Genomic DNA, 9,375 nt, shown 5'->3' with positions numbered 1-9,375 from the left:
AAGTTCAGTGGCTCAAAACTGCAAAGGTCAATGTCTTACTCGTGCAGAACACTCATCTTGGGTTGATGGGGGTGGGAGAGGGGGCTCTGCTTCTGTATCCCCCATGAAGGACCACGGCTGTGGAGCAGCCACTTTCCAGAATGTTGGTAGTCTCTGCAACACAGGGGAAGAAGGCAAAACTCCCAGAGGCTCTCCAGCCTTCCGCCTGGAAATAGCACATGTTGCCTGTTCAAACTTCATTGGCTAAAAAGAGTAGTATGGTCTCGTGCAAGGGTTCCACGGAAAGAGGAGGTACAACTTAACTTCCAGGTGAGAAAAAAGAGAGAGAGAGAAAAGCAGACTATTTGTGAAAAACGTCTATCAACGTTTGGATGATCACTTAACCTATGCTTCAGTGTTCTCCACACGTACGAGGGGATGTTCATTTCATGGGGTCATTGTGAGGATTAAATGCGAAATTGTTCATAAAGCAGCTGGCATGTAGCCATGACTAAATACACATTGCTAAGTGGGCCATGATTCTTGGGATACCTGAAATATGATGTTCAGGTTTATCCCGGTATTTCCCACATCTTGGTGATTAAATAATAGCAAGTTTTTCTTAATGCTTTTCTGTAAGTTGCATTTTCTTGTTTTAAAAAAAATTACCCCTGTGTCTTTTCACTGAATTTCTCTAAGTTCTGTCCATTCTAAGATATGGATTCCGGCACAATTCTCCCCACATAGAAGGCAGACCAGCATGTTTAAAGGACCAGACCACTACCACACTAAGAGCAAATACTTTGTTTTGAGGAAGTTACACAAACAGAAAATGAGAATCAGTGTATTTATTTATAGCAAGTTATAATTCTTGCACAGATAAACTTAGCATAAACTCATTGGAATAGTATGGGTCTCATCAGAAGGAACATATTATTATCACACTCGAAAGACAATGACTGGGCATGAAGTTATCCTAACTTTATGGTCTAGGCTCCTTTGGCCAAGCATGTTATTCAGTTTCAGTGGGTCCTTTATCTTGTCAACAGAACACTGGTGAAACTCGCACTGGCTGCCTCTGATTTCATGAGAGTGAGTACACTCTAGTTCTCCCTGGGGAAGGCAGGGGCTTGGTAGGTAGGTTCTGAGCAAGGGCCTGAGGCATAAGCTGTAGCCCCTGTTCCTCAACATCTTGGCTTTGGGCTGGAAAGCCAGCATTTTGAGGATCTAGTCGTGAGAACTTCTCATTGTCCTTGGGCTGAGTCACCCCGTGCCACCCCCCGGATCTTGTCCTTACCTGATGGTCATGGATTTCTAGTTTTATAAGGTGTTCTTTATTTTGACAGAATTTGGGCGACAAGCTTTCTGTTCAGTTTGTGGCTCAGCTCATGTGCACCCTGGAGTTGTTTACGTTTTCAGGACCTGCTTTTGAGAAACTCTAAAAAAGTTTATTTTACAGAGCTAGTTTGCTTTTGCCAGAATGCATTCATTTGCTCAAGTTATTTTTTTTTTTAAGATTTTTATTTATTTATTTGACAGACAGAGATTACAAGTAGGCAGAGAGGCAGGAGGAAGCAGGCTCCTCGCTGAGCAGAGAGCCCGATGCGGGGATCATGATCTGAGCCGAAGGCAGAGGCTTTAACCCACTGAGCCACCCAGGCGCCCTGCTCAAGTTATTTTTAAAATGTGCTTTTGCTTAGCTTTGTAGAGAAGCTTTAGTCTCTTGGTTGTGTGGGTCTGGGTCAGGAAAAAACTGCCTATCTATTGATAGAAACCTGATTAAATGTCTAGTCAAAGTGGATCGAAGAAGGTTCTTGAACGGAACAGCTTCTACAGCCTGAAAGCTGAGTTAAAATACTCTGTGGGGTTGGTCCCAGGGATTGAAATGCTTGATACTTCTGGAATCAACTAGGCCATGCAAATGAGTCTCAAACTGCTGCTACAGGTGTGTGTGGGAGGGGAGACCACAAATGGATATTCATCCAGGAGAACACCCACTGCAGTCTGTTGGAAATACCATGGAACTCAGTAGCAGAAAGACTGCTGGAGACATTCTGTAGAGGCACAAACCCTTTACCTCATCTAAGTCAAATGGACTGACTCATCAAACAACCTTGCAAACTTTTTATTTCACAGTTGGTTTTAAAAAATACTTCCTTTTTAAAAAATAAAAATGTTATACATTTACTTATTTGAGAGTAAGAGAGTGAGAGAGGGGCAGAGAGAGAGGGACAGAGACTCTCAAGCAGACTCCCCGATGATTGCAAAACCTGACGAGGTGGGTTGGGGGCAGGGTGGCTCAGTCCTTAAACATCTGCCTTCAGCTCATGTCATGATCCCAAGGTCCTGGGGTCGAGCCCCCCCATCGGGCTCCCTGCTTGGCAGGAAGCCTGCTTCTCCCTCTCCCACTCCCCCTGCTTGTGTTCCCTCTCTCGCTGTGTCTCTCTCTGTTGAATAAATAAAATCTTAAAAATAAACAAAACTAAAACAAATTAAAAGAAAAACAAACCTGATGTGGGGCTCGACACTACCACCCTGAGATCACGACCTGCGCTGAAATCAAAAGTCTGACACTCGGGCGCCTGGGTGGCTCAGTGGGTTAAGCCACTGCCTTCGGCTCAGGTCATGATCCCAGGGTCCTGGGATCAAGTCCCGCATCCGGCTCTCTGCTCAGCAGGGAGCCTGCTTCCTCCTCTCTCTCTCTCTCTGCCTGCCTCTCTGCCTACTTGTGATCTCTCTCTGTCAAATAAATAAATAAATTCTTTAAAAAAAAAAAAAAAAAAGTCTGACACTTAACTGACCAAGCCACCCAGGCACCCTTATAAACAACCCTTAAGGACATACATTCCTACCTTTCAGGGAATTAGAAACCCCTTTGCTAATCTGAAGGCGGCTATGGATCCACTACCCAGAAAAATGCACATACATGCAAACTTGCTTAAAATGTCGGTAGTTTCATTGGGATAACATTCAAGAACGGCTGAGGGGGTCCATATATCCCCTTGCTTCAGAATTTGAGTGTACTTTAAACCTGAAATTAATGGTATGTGGCTAGTATTCGTTGTTTTAGAACTTACTAAGTTCCTGTTTCACAGCAGGCTCTGTTCTGGAAGCTGGGGATGCAAGATGTGTAAGACAAGGACCAGCCTTGTGAAGCTCAGCCCAATGGGAGACAAACAGATCCATAATAATGATGCATAATAATGAGCTAAGTGCCATGCTAGAATCCCAAGTAGAGAAACCTTCAAGAGTCCTGAACAGAAGGTAATTAATTCAACAGAATACTTAATAAACATAGTGTGTGCCAGGCAATGAGGATGAGGGAATGAGCTAGTGCACAGACACGGTCTCTGCCTCAACTGTAGGTGAATCCAGATTGGCAAGTAAAGTTCATCCAGGGTAAGGGGTGCATTGCCAGGCAGTGGTAGCAACACGTGAACCAGCCAAGGATGGAGACAAAGAGAGGATGAGTAGTGAGGGCAAAGAGTGGAGAGGTCCACTGGGTCGGATCCCAAAGGCCCTGTGCTTCATGGAGCACAGCCCTTATGTTGTGTCCAAGGTTATCACTGAGGGTTTTTATTTTTTTTTATTTTTATTTATTTATTTATTTTTTAAGGATTTATTTATTTGACAGAGATCACAAATAGACAGAGAGGCAGGCAGAGAGAGAGAGGAGGAAGCAGGCTCCCTGCTGAGCAGAGAGCCTGATGTGGGGCTCAATCCTAGGACCCTGGGATCATGACCTGAGCCGAAGGCAGAGGCTTTAACCCACTAGCCACCCAGGCGCCCCATCACTGAGGGTTTTTAAAAGCAAGTCAGATCAAGGAAGAGATTCTATCAGAAAGATCACTCTGCCTTCTGTGGAGAAATGGATTGATCTGGGGTGGTTAGTGGGAGGGGGAGAGTGGGGTCTCCGTGAAAAGACCAGAAGGGAGGAAGATGATGAGTTAATGTGAATGAGACAGGAGAGGTCCTGGTAGTGACAGCGGTGAGGGAGCGGACAGAGTGGAAGAACATCATGAGGCTTCTGGCTAGTACCTCACGTGCACTCTTTCATGCCCTAGAATGATATTCTCCTCAGGCAATGCTCTGTGTTCTGTGCAAGGAGGTAGTGCTAGGTTCTTGCTAATAAAACAATCTTGCTACTAAAGTAGTATCTCCTGGACTCTCGGCTGTGAGGTGTGGTTTAAAAATATGGGAACTCTGGGACGCCTGGGTGGCTCAGTTGGTTGGACGACTGCCTTCGGCTCAGGGCGTGATCCTGGAGTCCCGGGATGGAGTCCCACATCAGGCTCCCAGCTCCATGGGGAGTCTGCTTCGCTCTCTGACCTTCTCCTCGCTCATGCTCTCTCTCACTGTCTCTCTCTCAAGCAAATAAATAAATAAATAATCTTAAAAAAAAAATAAAAAAATAAAAATATGGGAACTCTACATTCAGTTGCTTAATGATGAGGATAATGGTGGTAACAATGATAACACCCACAACTCAATTTTATTGACCACTTACTCTGTGCCTGTAGCCCTTTCAAGCATTCTGCATGTATTAACCCACTCATTCTTCAAACATCTGAGAATGAACATGGTTCAGTTTGTGTCTTAGGACCTCCCTTATCCTATATATAGCTTCCTATATAATTCCATTCACGTGAAACTCTAGCAAAACTAATCTATTGAGACAGTGGCTACCCTGAACCTAATCTGTTCCCATGCCTATTGAATAAATGAGGATACTGAAGCAGGACAGAGGGGTTAAATACCTTGTCCAAGGTCACACAGCCATGAAGTGGAAAAATAGGGATTTGAACCTTGGAAGTCTTGGCTCCAGGACCCATACACCTATGAACTCCACCCTCCTCTTACAATGCAGAAATCTGGTCTTTCTCCATAAAATACAGTAAGAGCATTAAAATAGACTTTTTTGATTGGTCCTGAACATTCTAAACAAATCACAATAGAAAGTTTTTCACATCACTCATGACTCCAGAAACATTAGGGGCCTTACATGAAGCAAAATGCTGGGCGTGAATGTTTTTGCAGATTCAGGCTCCAAAGAACAGAAAAGAAGAAAAAACAAACAATGGTGTTTTTAAACAATGAATGTTGTTTTCCTCTAACCATAAGGGAGTTTTAAAACTTGACAAATCCATTCAGCTTTCAAAGCATTCCACATTCCCCACCCACAAGCAAATGCCAGAAGGTGCCAATTTGAGCCAACTCTGAGCTCAGGAATGGTTTTCTAAATAATGGATCAGATTTCTTGAATGTCCACACTCCACAAATGGATACCCAGTCTCGTCCTAATTGGTCTGATGAAAACTACTTAGCCATTTATCCAGCTATTAATTCAAAATGAACATTTCAGCAAGAGATAAGATAGTGAGGCAGAAATGCAGGAACAGCAAATGATAGGGTATTACTACTTTGAAAAGATTGAAAATCACTGCCTTAGGTCTTTGAAGTTTTAGAGCTACATTGTGCATAGGCTCAATTTTAATGAAGGACTTTCTGGGATAAAAATGTTTCTGATTTTATAATGAAAGCAATTTCCTCCATTTACAGGAACTGATTTCCTTTGGAGAGGACAAAGAAAATCGTATTTCATACACTCATTACATTTATTTAACTAACATTTTTTGGGAAGCATGCCCTGTGCCTGATACCATGCTATGCATTAAGATACAAAAACAAAAAGATAAAGATCTCGTTCTGTGCCTAGCCATGAAGACAGACAAGCAAAGGAATAGTGTAATAGATCGGACAAAAGAAGAATGCTCTAGCAAGTGAGAAGTGAGGTTAGAGTTGAACAGGAACTGTGTTGCAAAGATTTCAGATTTAATTTTGTAAATGATGCAGAGTTACAGTGATCATGAGATTGTACAAGGGTCATGCTATTATCAACGTGGAGAATGATTATAGTAATGGATTGTTATCAATGTGAAGAGACATCCAAGGTGGGTTGAGTTCCTTTGTTTTTTGTTTTTTTTTTTTAGTTTATTGAATGTTGATAAATGTTTCCACCTACCTAACCATCACCTCAATCAAGATACTTAACATTTTTATCACTGCTGTGAGCTCCATGAGTTTTAGTGTCTTTAAAACACCATCCACTCTTGGTCCAAGGCAGCCACTGATAAGCTGTCACGATAGATTAGTTTTTCCTGTTGTAGTTTCACTTGAATGGAATTCAGTAAGTACTTTCAGACTGGGACTAGGAAGGCCCTAAATTGCAAAATGGAGCAGACATTCACTCTCAGTTTCATGCTAGTGTTGACCCTACAATGTACCCTGGACCATGTTCTTTTGTATGTTTCTTTTGCTCAGTGTACTGTTTTTGAGATTTTGTTATGTATTTCAGTAGGGTTTTTTTGTTTTTTGTTTTTTAAGATTTTGTGAGAGAGAGAGAGAGTGAGTGAGTGCACAAGCAGGGTTTAAGTGCACAAGAGGGAAAAGCTGGCTCCCCACTGAGCAGGGAGCCCAATGCAGGGCTTGATTCCAGGATCCCGGGATCATGACCTGACTGACTCAAGGATCTCAATAGGTCATTCCTTTTTACTCCTGGGTAATTATTTTTATATATTATAATTTATCCATTCTTTCATTAATGGGACATTTGGACTGTTTCCATTTTGGCACTTTTAGGAATAAAGCTTCTATGAACAGTTGTGTGTTGACATGTTTTCCTTTTTCTTGGGGAAGTATTTAGGAGTGGAAGTGCTGCATCATATGGCAAGTTAAGTACTGAAATTGACAAGACTGCCCAATTATTTTTAGTGGTTGTACTACTTTACACTCTTATCAGCAATGTATGAGAATTCCAGTTGCTCCTCAGTTTCACCAATACTTATCAACCTTTACTTTAACTGCCTATTCTTAGCTGTGCAGTGATACCCAGTGCAGTTCTGATAGTCATCCCCTGATGATTAACATTGGGCATGATTTTATGTGATGATTGATCATTTATGCATTTGTGTGAAGTATGTTAAAATCTTTGCCCATTTAAAAAATTGGGTTGTCTTATTAATAAGTAGGAATTCTTTTTATATTCAGGATACAAGATCTATGTCAGATCTATGTATTGTATGTATCTTCTCCAACATAGCTCCTGTGTTCCACTATTCATAAAAATGATTCCACAAACACTGATACCTCCCTTTCTGCTTTCCATTCCACTTCCCCTTGTCCCCTAATCCTTTATAAGTGCTAGTTTCCAAGTAGTAATTCCATTAAGATCAGAGAACTTATTTTGTATGACTTGAATCCTTTTAATTTATTGACACTTGTTAATGGCCCAGAACATGGTCTTTGTATGTGTTCCGTGTGCTCTTGAAAAGAATGTGTAATCTATTGTGGACTATTGCTGTGTTCTATAAACGTCACACCAAATAGGTTGACAGTCTTGTTCAAGTCTTTTATGTCCTTGCTGATTTGGATAGATTTTTTTCTTCTAAAGTCCTTCATTAGAATTTAGCCTCTGTACAATGTAGCTCTAATATTTGTCTTCTTGTTCCTTGAAGCACTGACAGAAGGATCTTCAGATCTCCAACTCTAATTGTACATTTGTCTACTTCTCCTTACAGTTCCTGTTTTGCGTATTTTGAAACTGTTTCTAGGTAAACAAGCACTTAGGGTTGTTATGTCCTCATGCTGAACTGACCCCTTTGCATTACAGAATGATCTTTATCCCTGGTAGTATTTTTTGCTCTGAAATCTGCTTTTCTATTAACATAGTCATTCCTGCTCTTCTTTGATTAGTGTTGGTATGGTGTGTATTTTTCCATCGCTTTCATTTGTTTGTTCTTTATTTTTTTAAAAAAGATTTTATTTATGGGGCGCCTGGGTGGCTCAGTGGGTTAAGCCGCTGCCTTCGGCTCAGGTCATGATCTTAGGGTCCTGGGATCGAGCCCCGCATCAGGCTCTCTGCTCAGCAGGGAGCCTGCTTCCTCCTCTCTCTCTTTGCCTGCCGCTCTGCCTACTTGTGATCTCTGTTGGATAAATAAATAAAATATTTTTTAAAAAAGATTTTATTTATTTATTTGACAGATAGAGATCACAAGTAGGCAGAGAGGCAGGCAGAGAGAGAGAGAAGGAAGCAGGCTCCCCGCGGAGCAGAGAGCCCGACATGGGCCTCAATCCCAGGACTCTGGGTTCATGACCTGAGCGGAAGGCAGAATTTTTAATCCACTGAGTCATCCAGGCGCCCTGTCCTTTATTTTTAAGGTGTGTCTTGTTGGTACCATATAGTTAGGTCTTGTTTTTTTATTCAATAGAACACTTTCTACCTTTTGATTTGGAATATTTGTACTTAAATCCTTTAAAAAGATAATTAAGTAAAAATCATAACAAAGTATGGAGCTTGTAGCATATGTAGAAGTAAAATGTGAGGCCACAGTAGCACAAAGGTAAGAAGGGAGAAATGGAAGTATACTATTATAAAGTTCTTCAACTATATGTCAAGTAGTAGATCACTTGAATGTAGACTGAGAAGGTAAAGATGTATATATAGTATAGTATAGATCTTTATATACATCTGTGTGTGTACATATATAGAGTCTACCAAACTGACTGAATAAGCAATGACTGAATAAGTTATAATAAGCCAACAAGAGATAAAATGGAATCATAAAAAATACTCAACACAAACACACACACACACACACACACACACACACACCCTAAAGAAAAAATAGAATAAAGGGAAAACAACTCGCAAGATGATAAGTTTAACCCAAACCAGATCAATAACCACATTAAATATAAGTGTTCTACAATCCCGATTAGAAGGTGGTTATTTTCAGATTGGATAAAAAAGCAGGTATGAAGCTCTGGTCAGATAGTGATGTAAGCCTCTTAGATAGTCTCATTAAATCCTCTTTTAACAATCATGAGGTACCATCATATCCTCATTTCAAGTATTTAAAACATGAGCCTCAGGTTAAGCAACTTCTCCAAGCAACCCAGTGGGAAATCACACTTGGGCACTGCAGAGGACGAGTGGGCGGATTCCTCCCTTCTCTTTCCCTTCATTTCAACAATGGAGTACCTACTACATGGGGCAACTGTACTAGGTGCTGTGCTACATGGCAACTATTATACTTTCTGGGATGAAATCCAGCCTAACTAGCTGAGTGACCATGGGCTGCACATTGTATTTCTTTAAGCTTTAGTTTTTGCATTTGTAACATTGGAGATGATAATATTGGCCTCATAGTGTTGTGGTGTTGGATTGAGAAAGTCCAGTGGGCTATGAAGTAATTGGGGGACTTTAGGCTATACCCTGCAGATCATAGGAGAAATGTCAATTGTGCAATTCTACTTCAAAACCAAAACAGTGTTACATGAGAGTAACAATCACTATCCTCCTGTTTAACCTGCAACATTATGGAAACAGACCACAGG

This window comes from Neovison vison, chromosome 9 (genome assembly GCF_020171115.1).
Source record: "Neovison vison isolate M4711 chromosome 9, ASM_NN_V1, whole genome shotgun sequence".
Classification (NCBI taxonomy): domain Eukaryota; kingdom Metazoa; phylum Chordata; class Mammalia; order Carnivora; family Mustelidae; genus Neogale; species Neogale vison.
Note: the sequence above shows the minus strand (reverse complement) of the source record.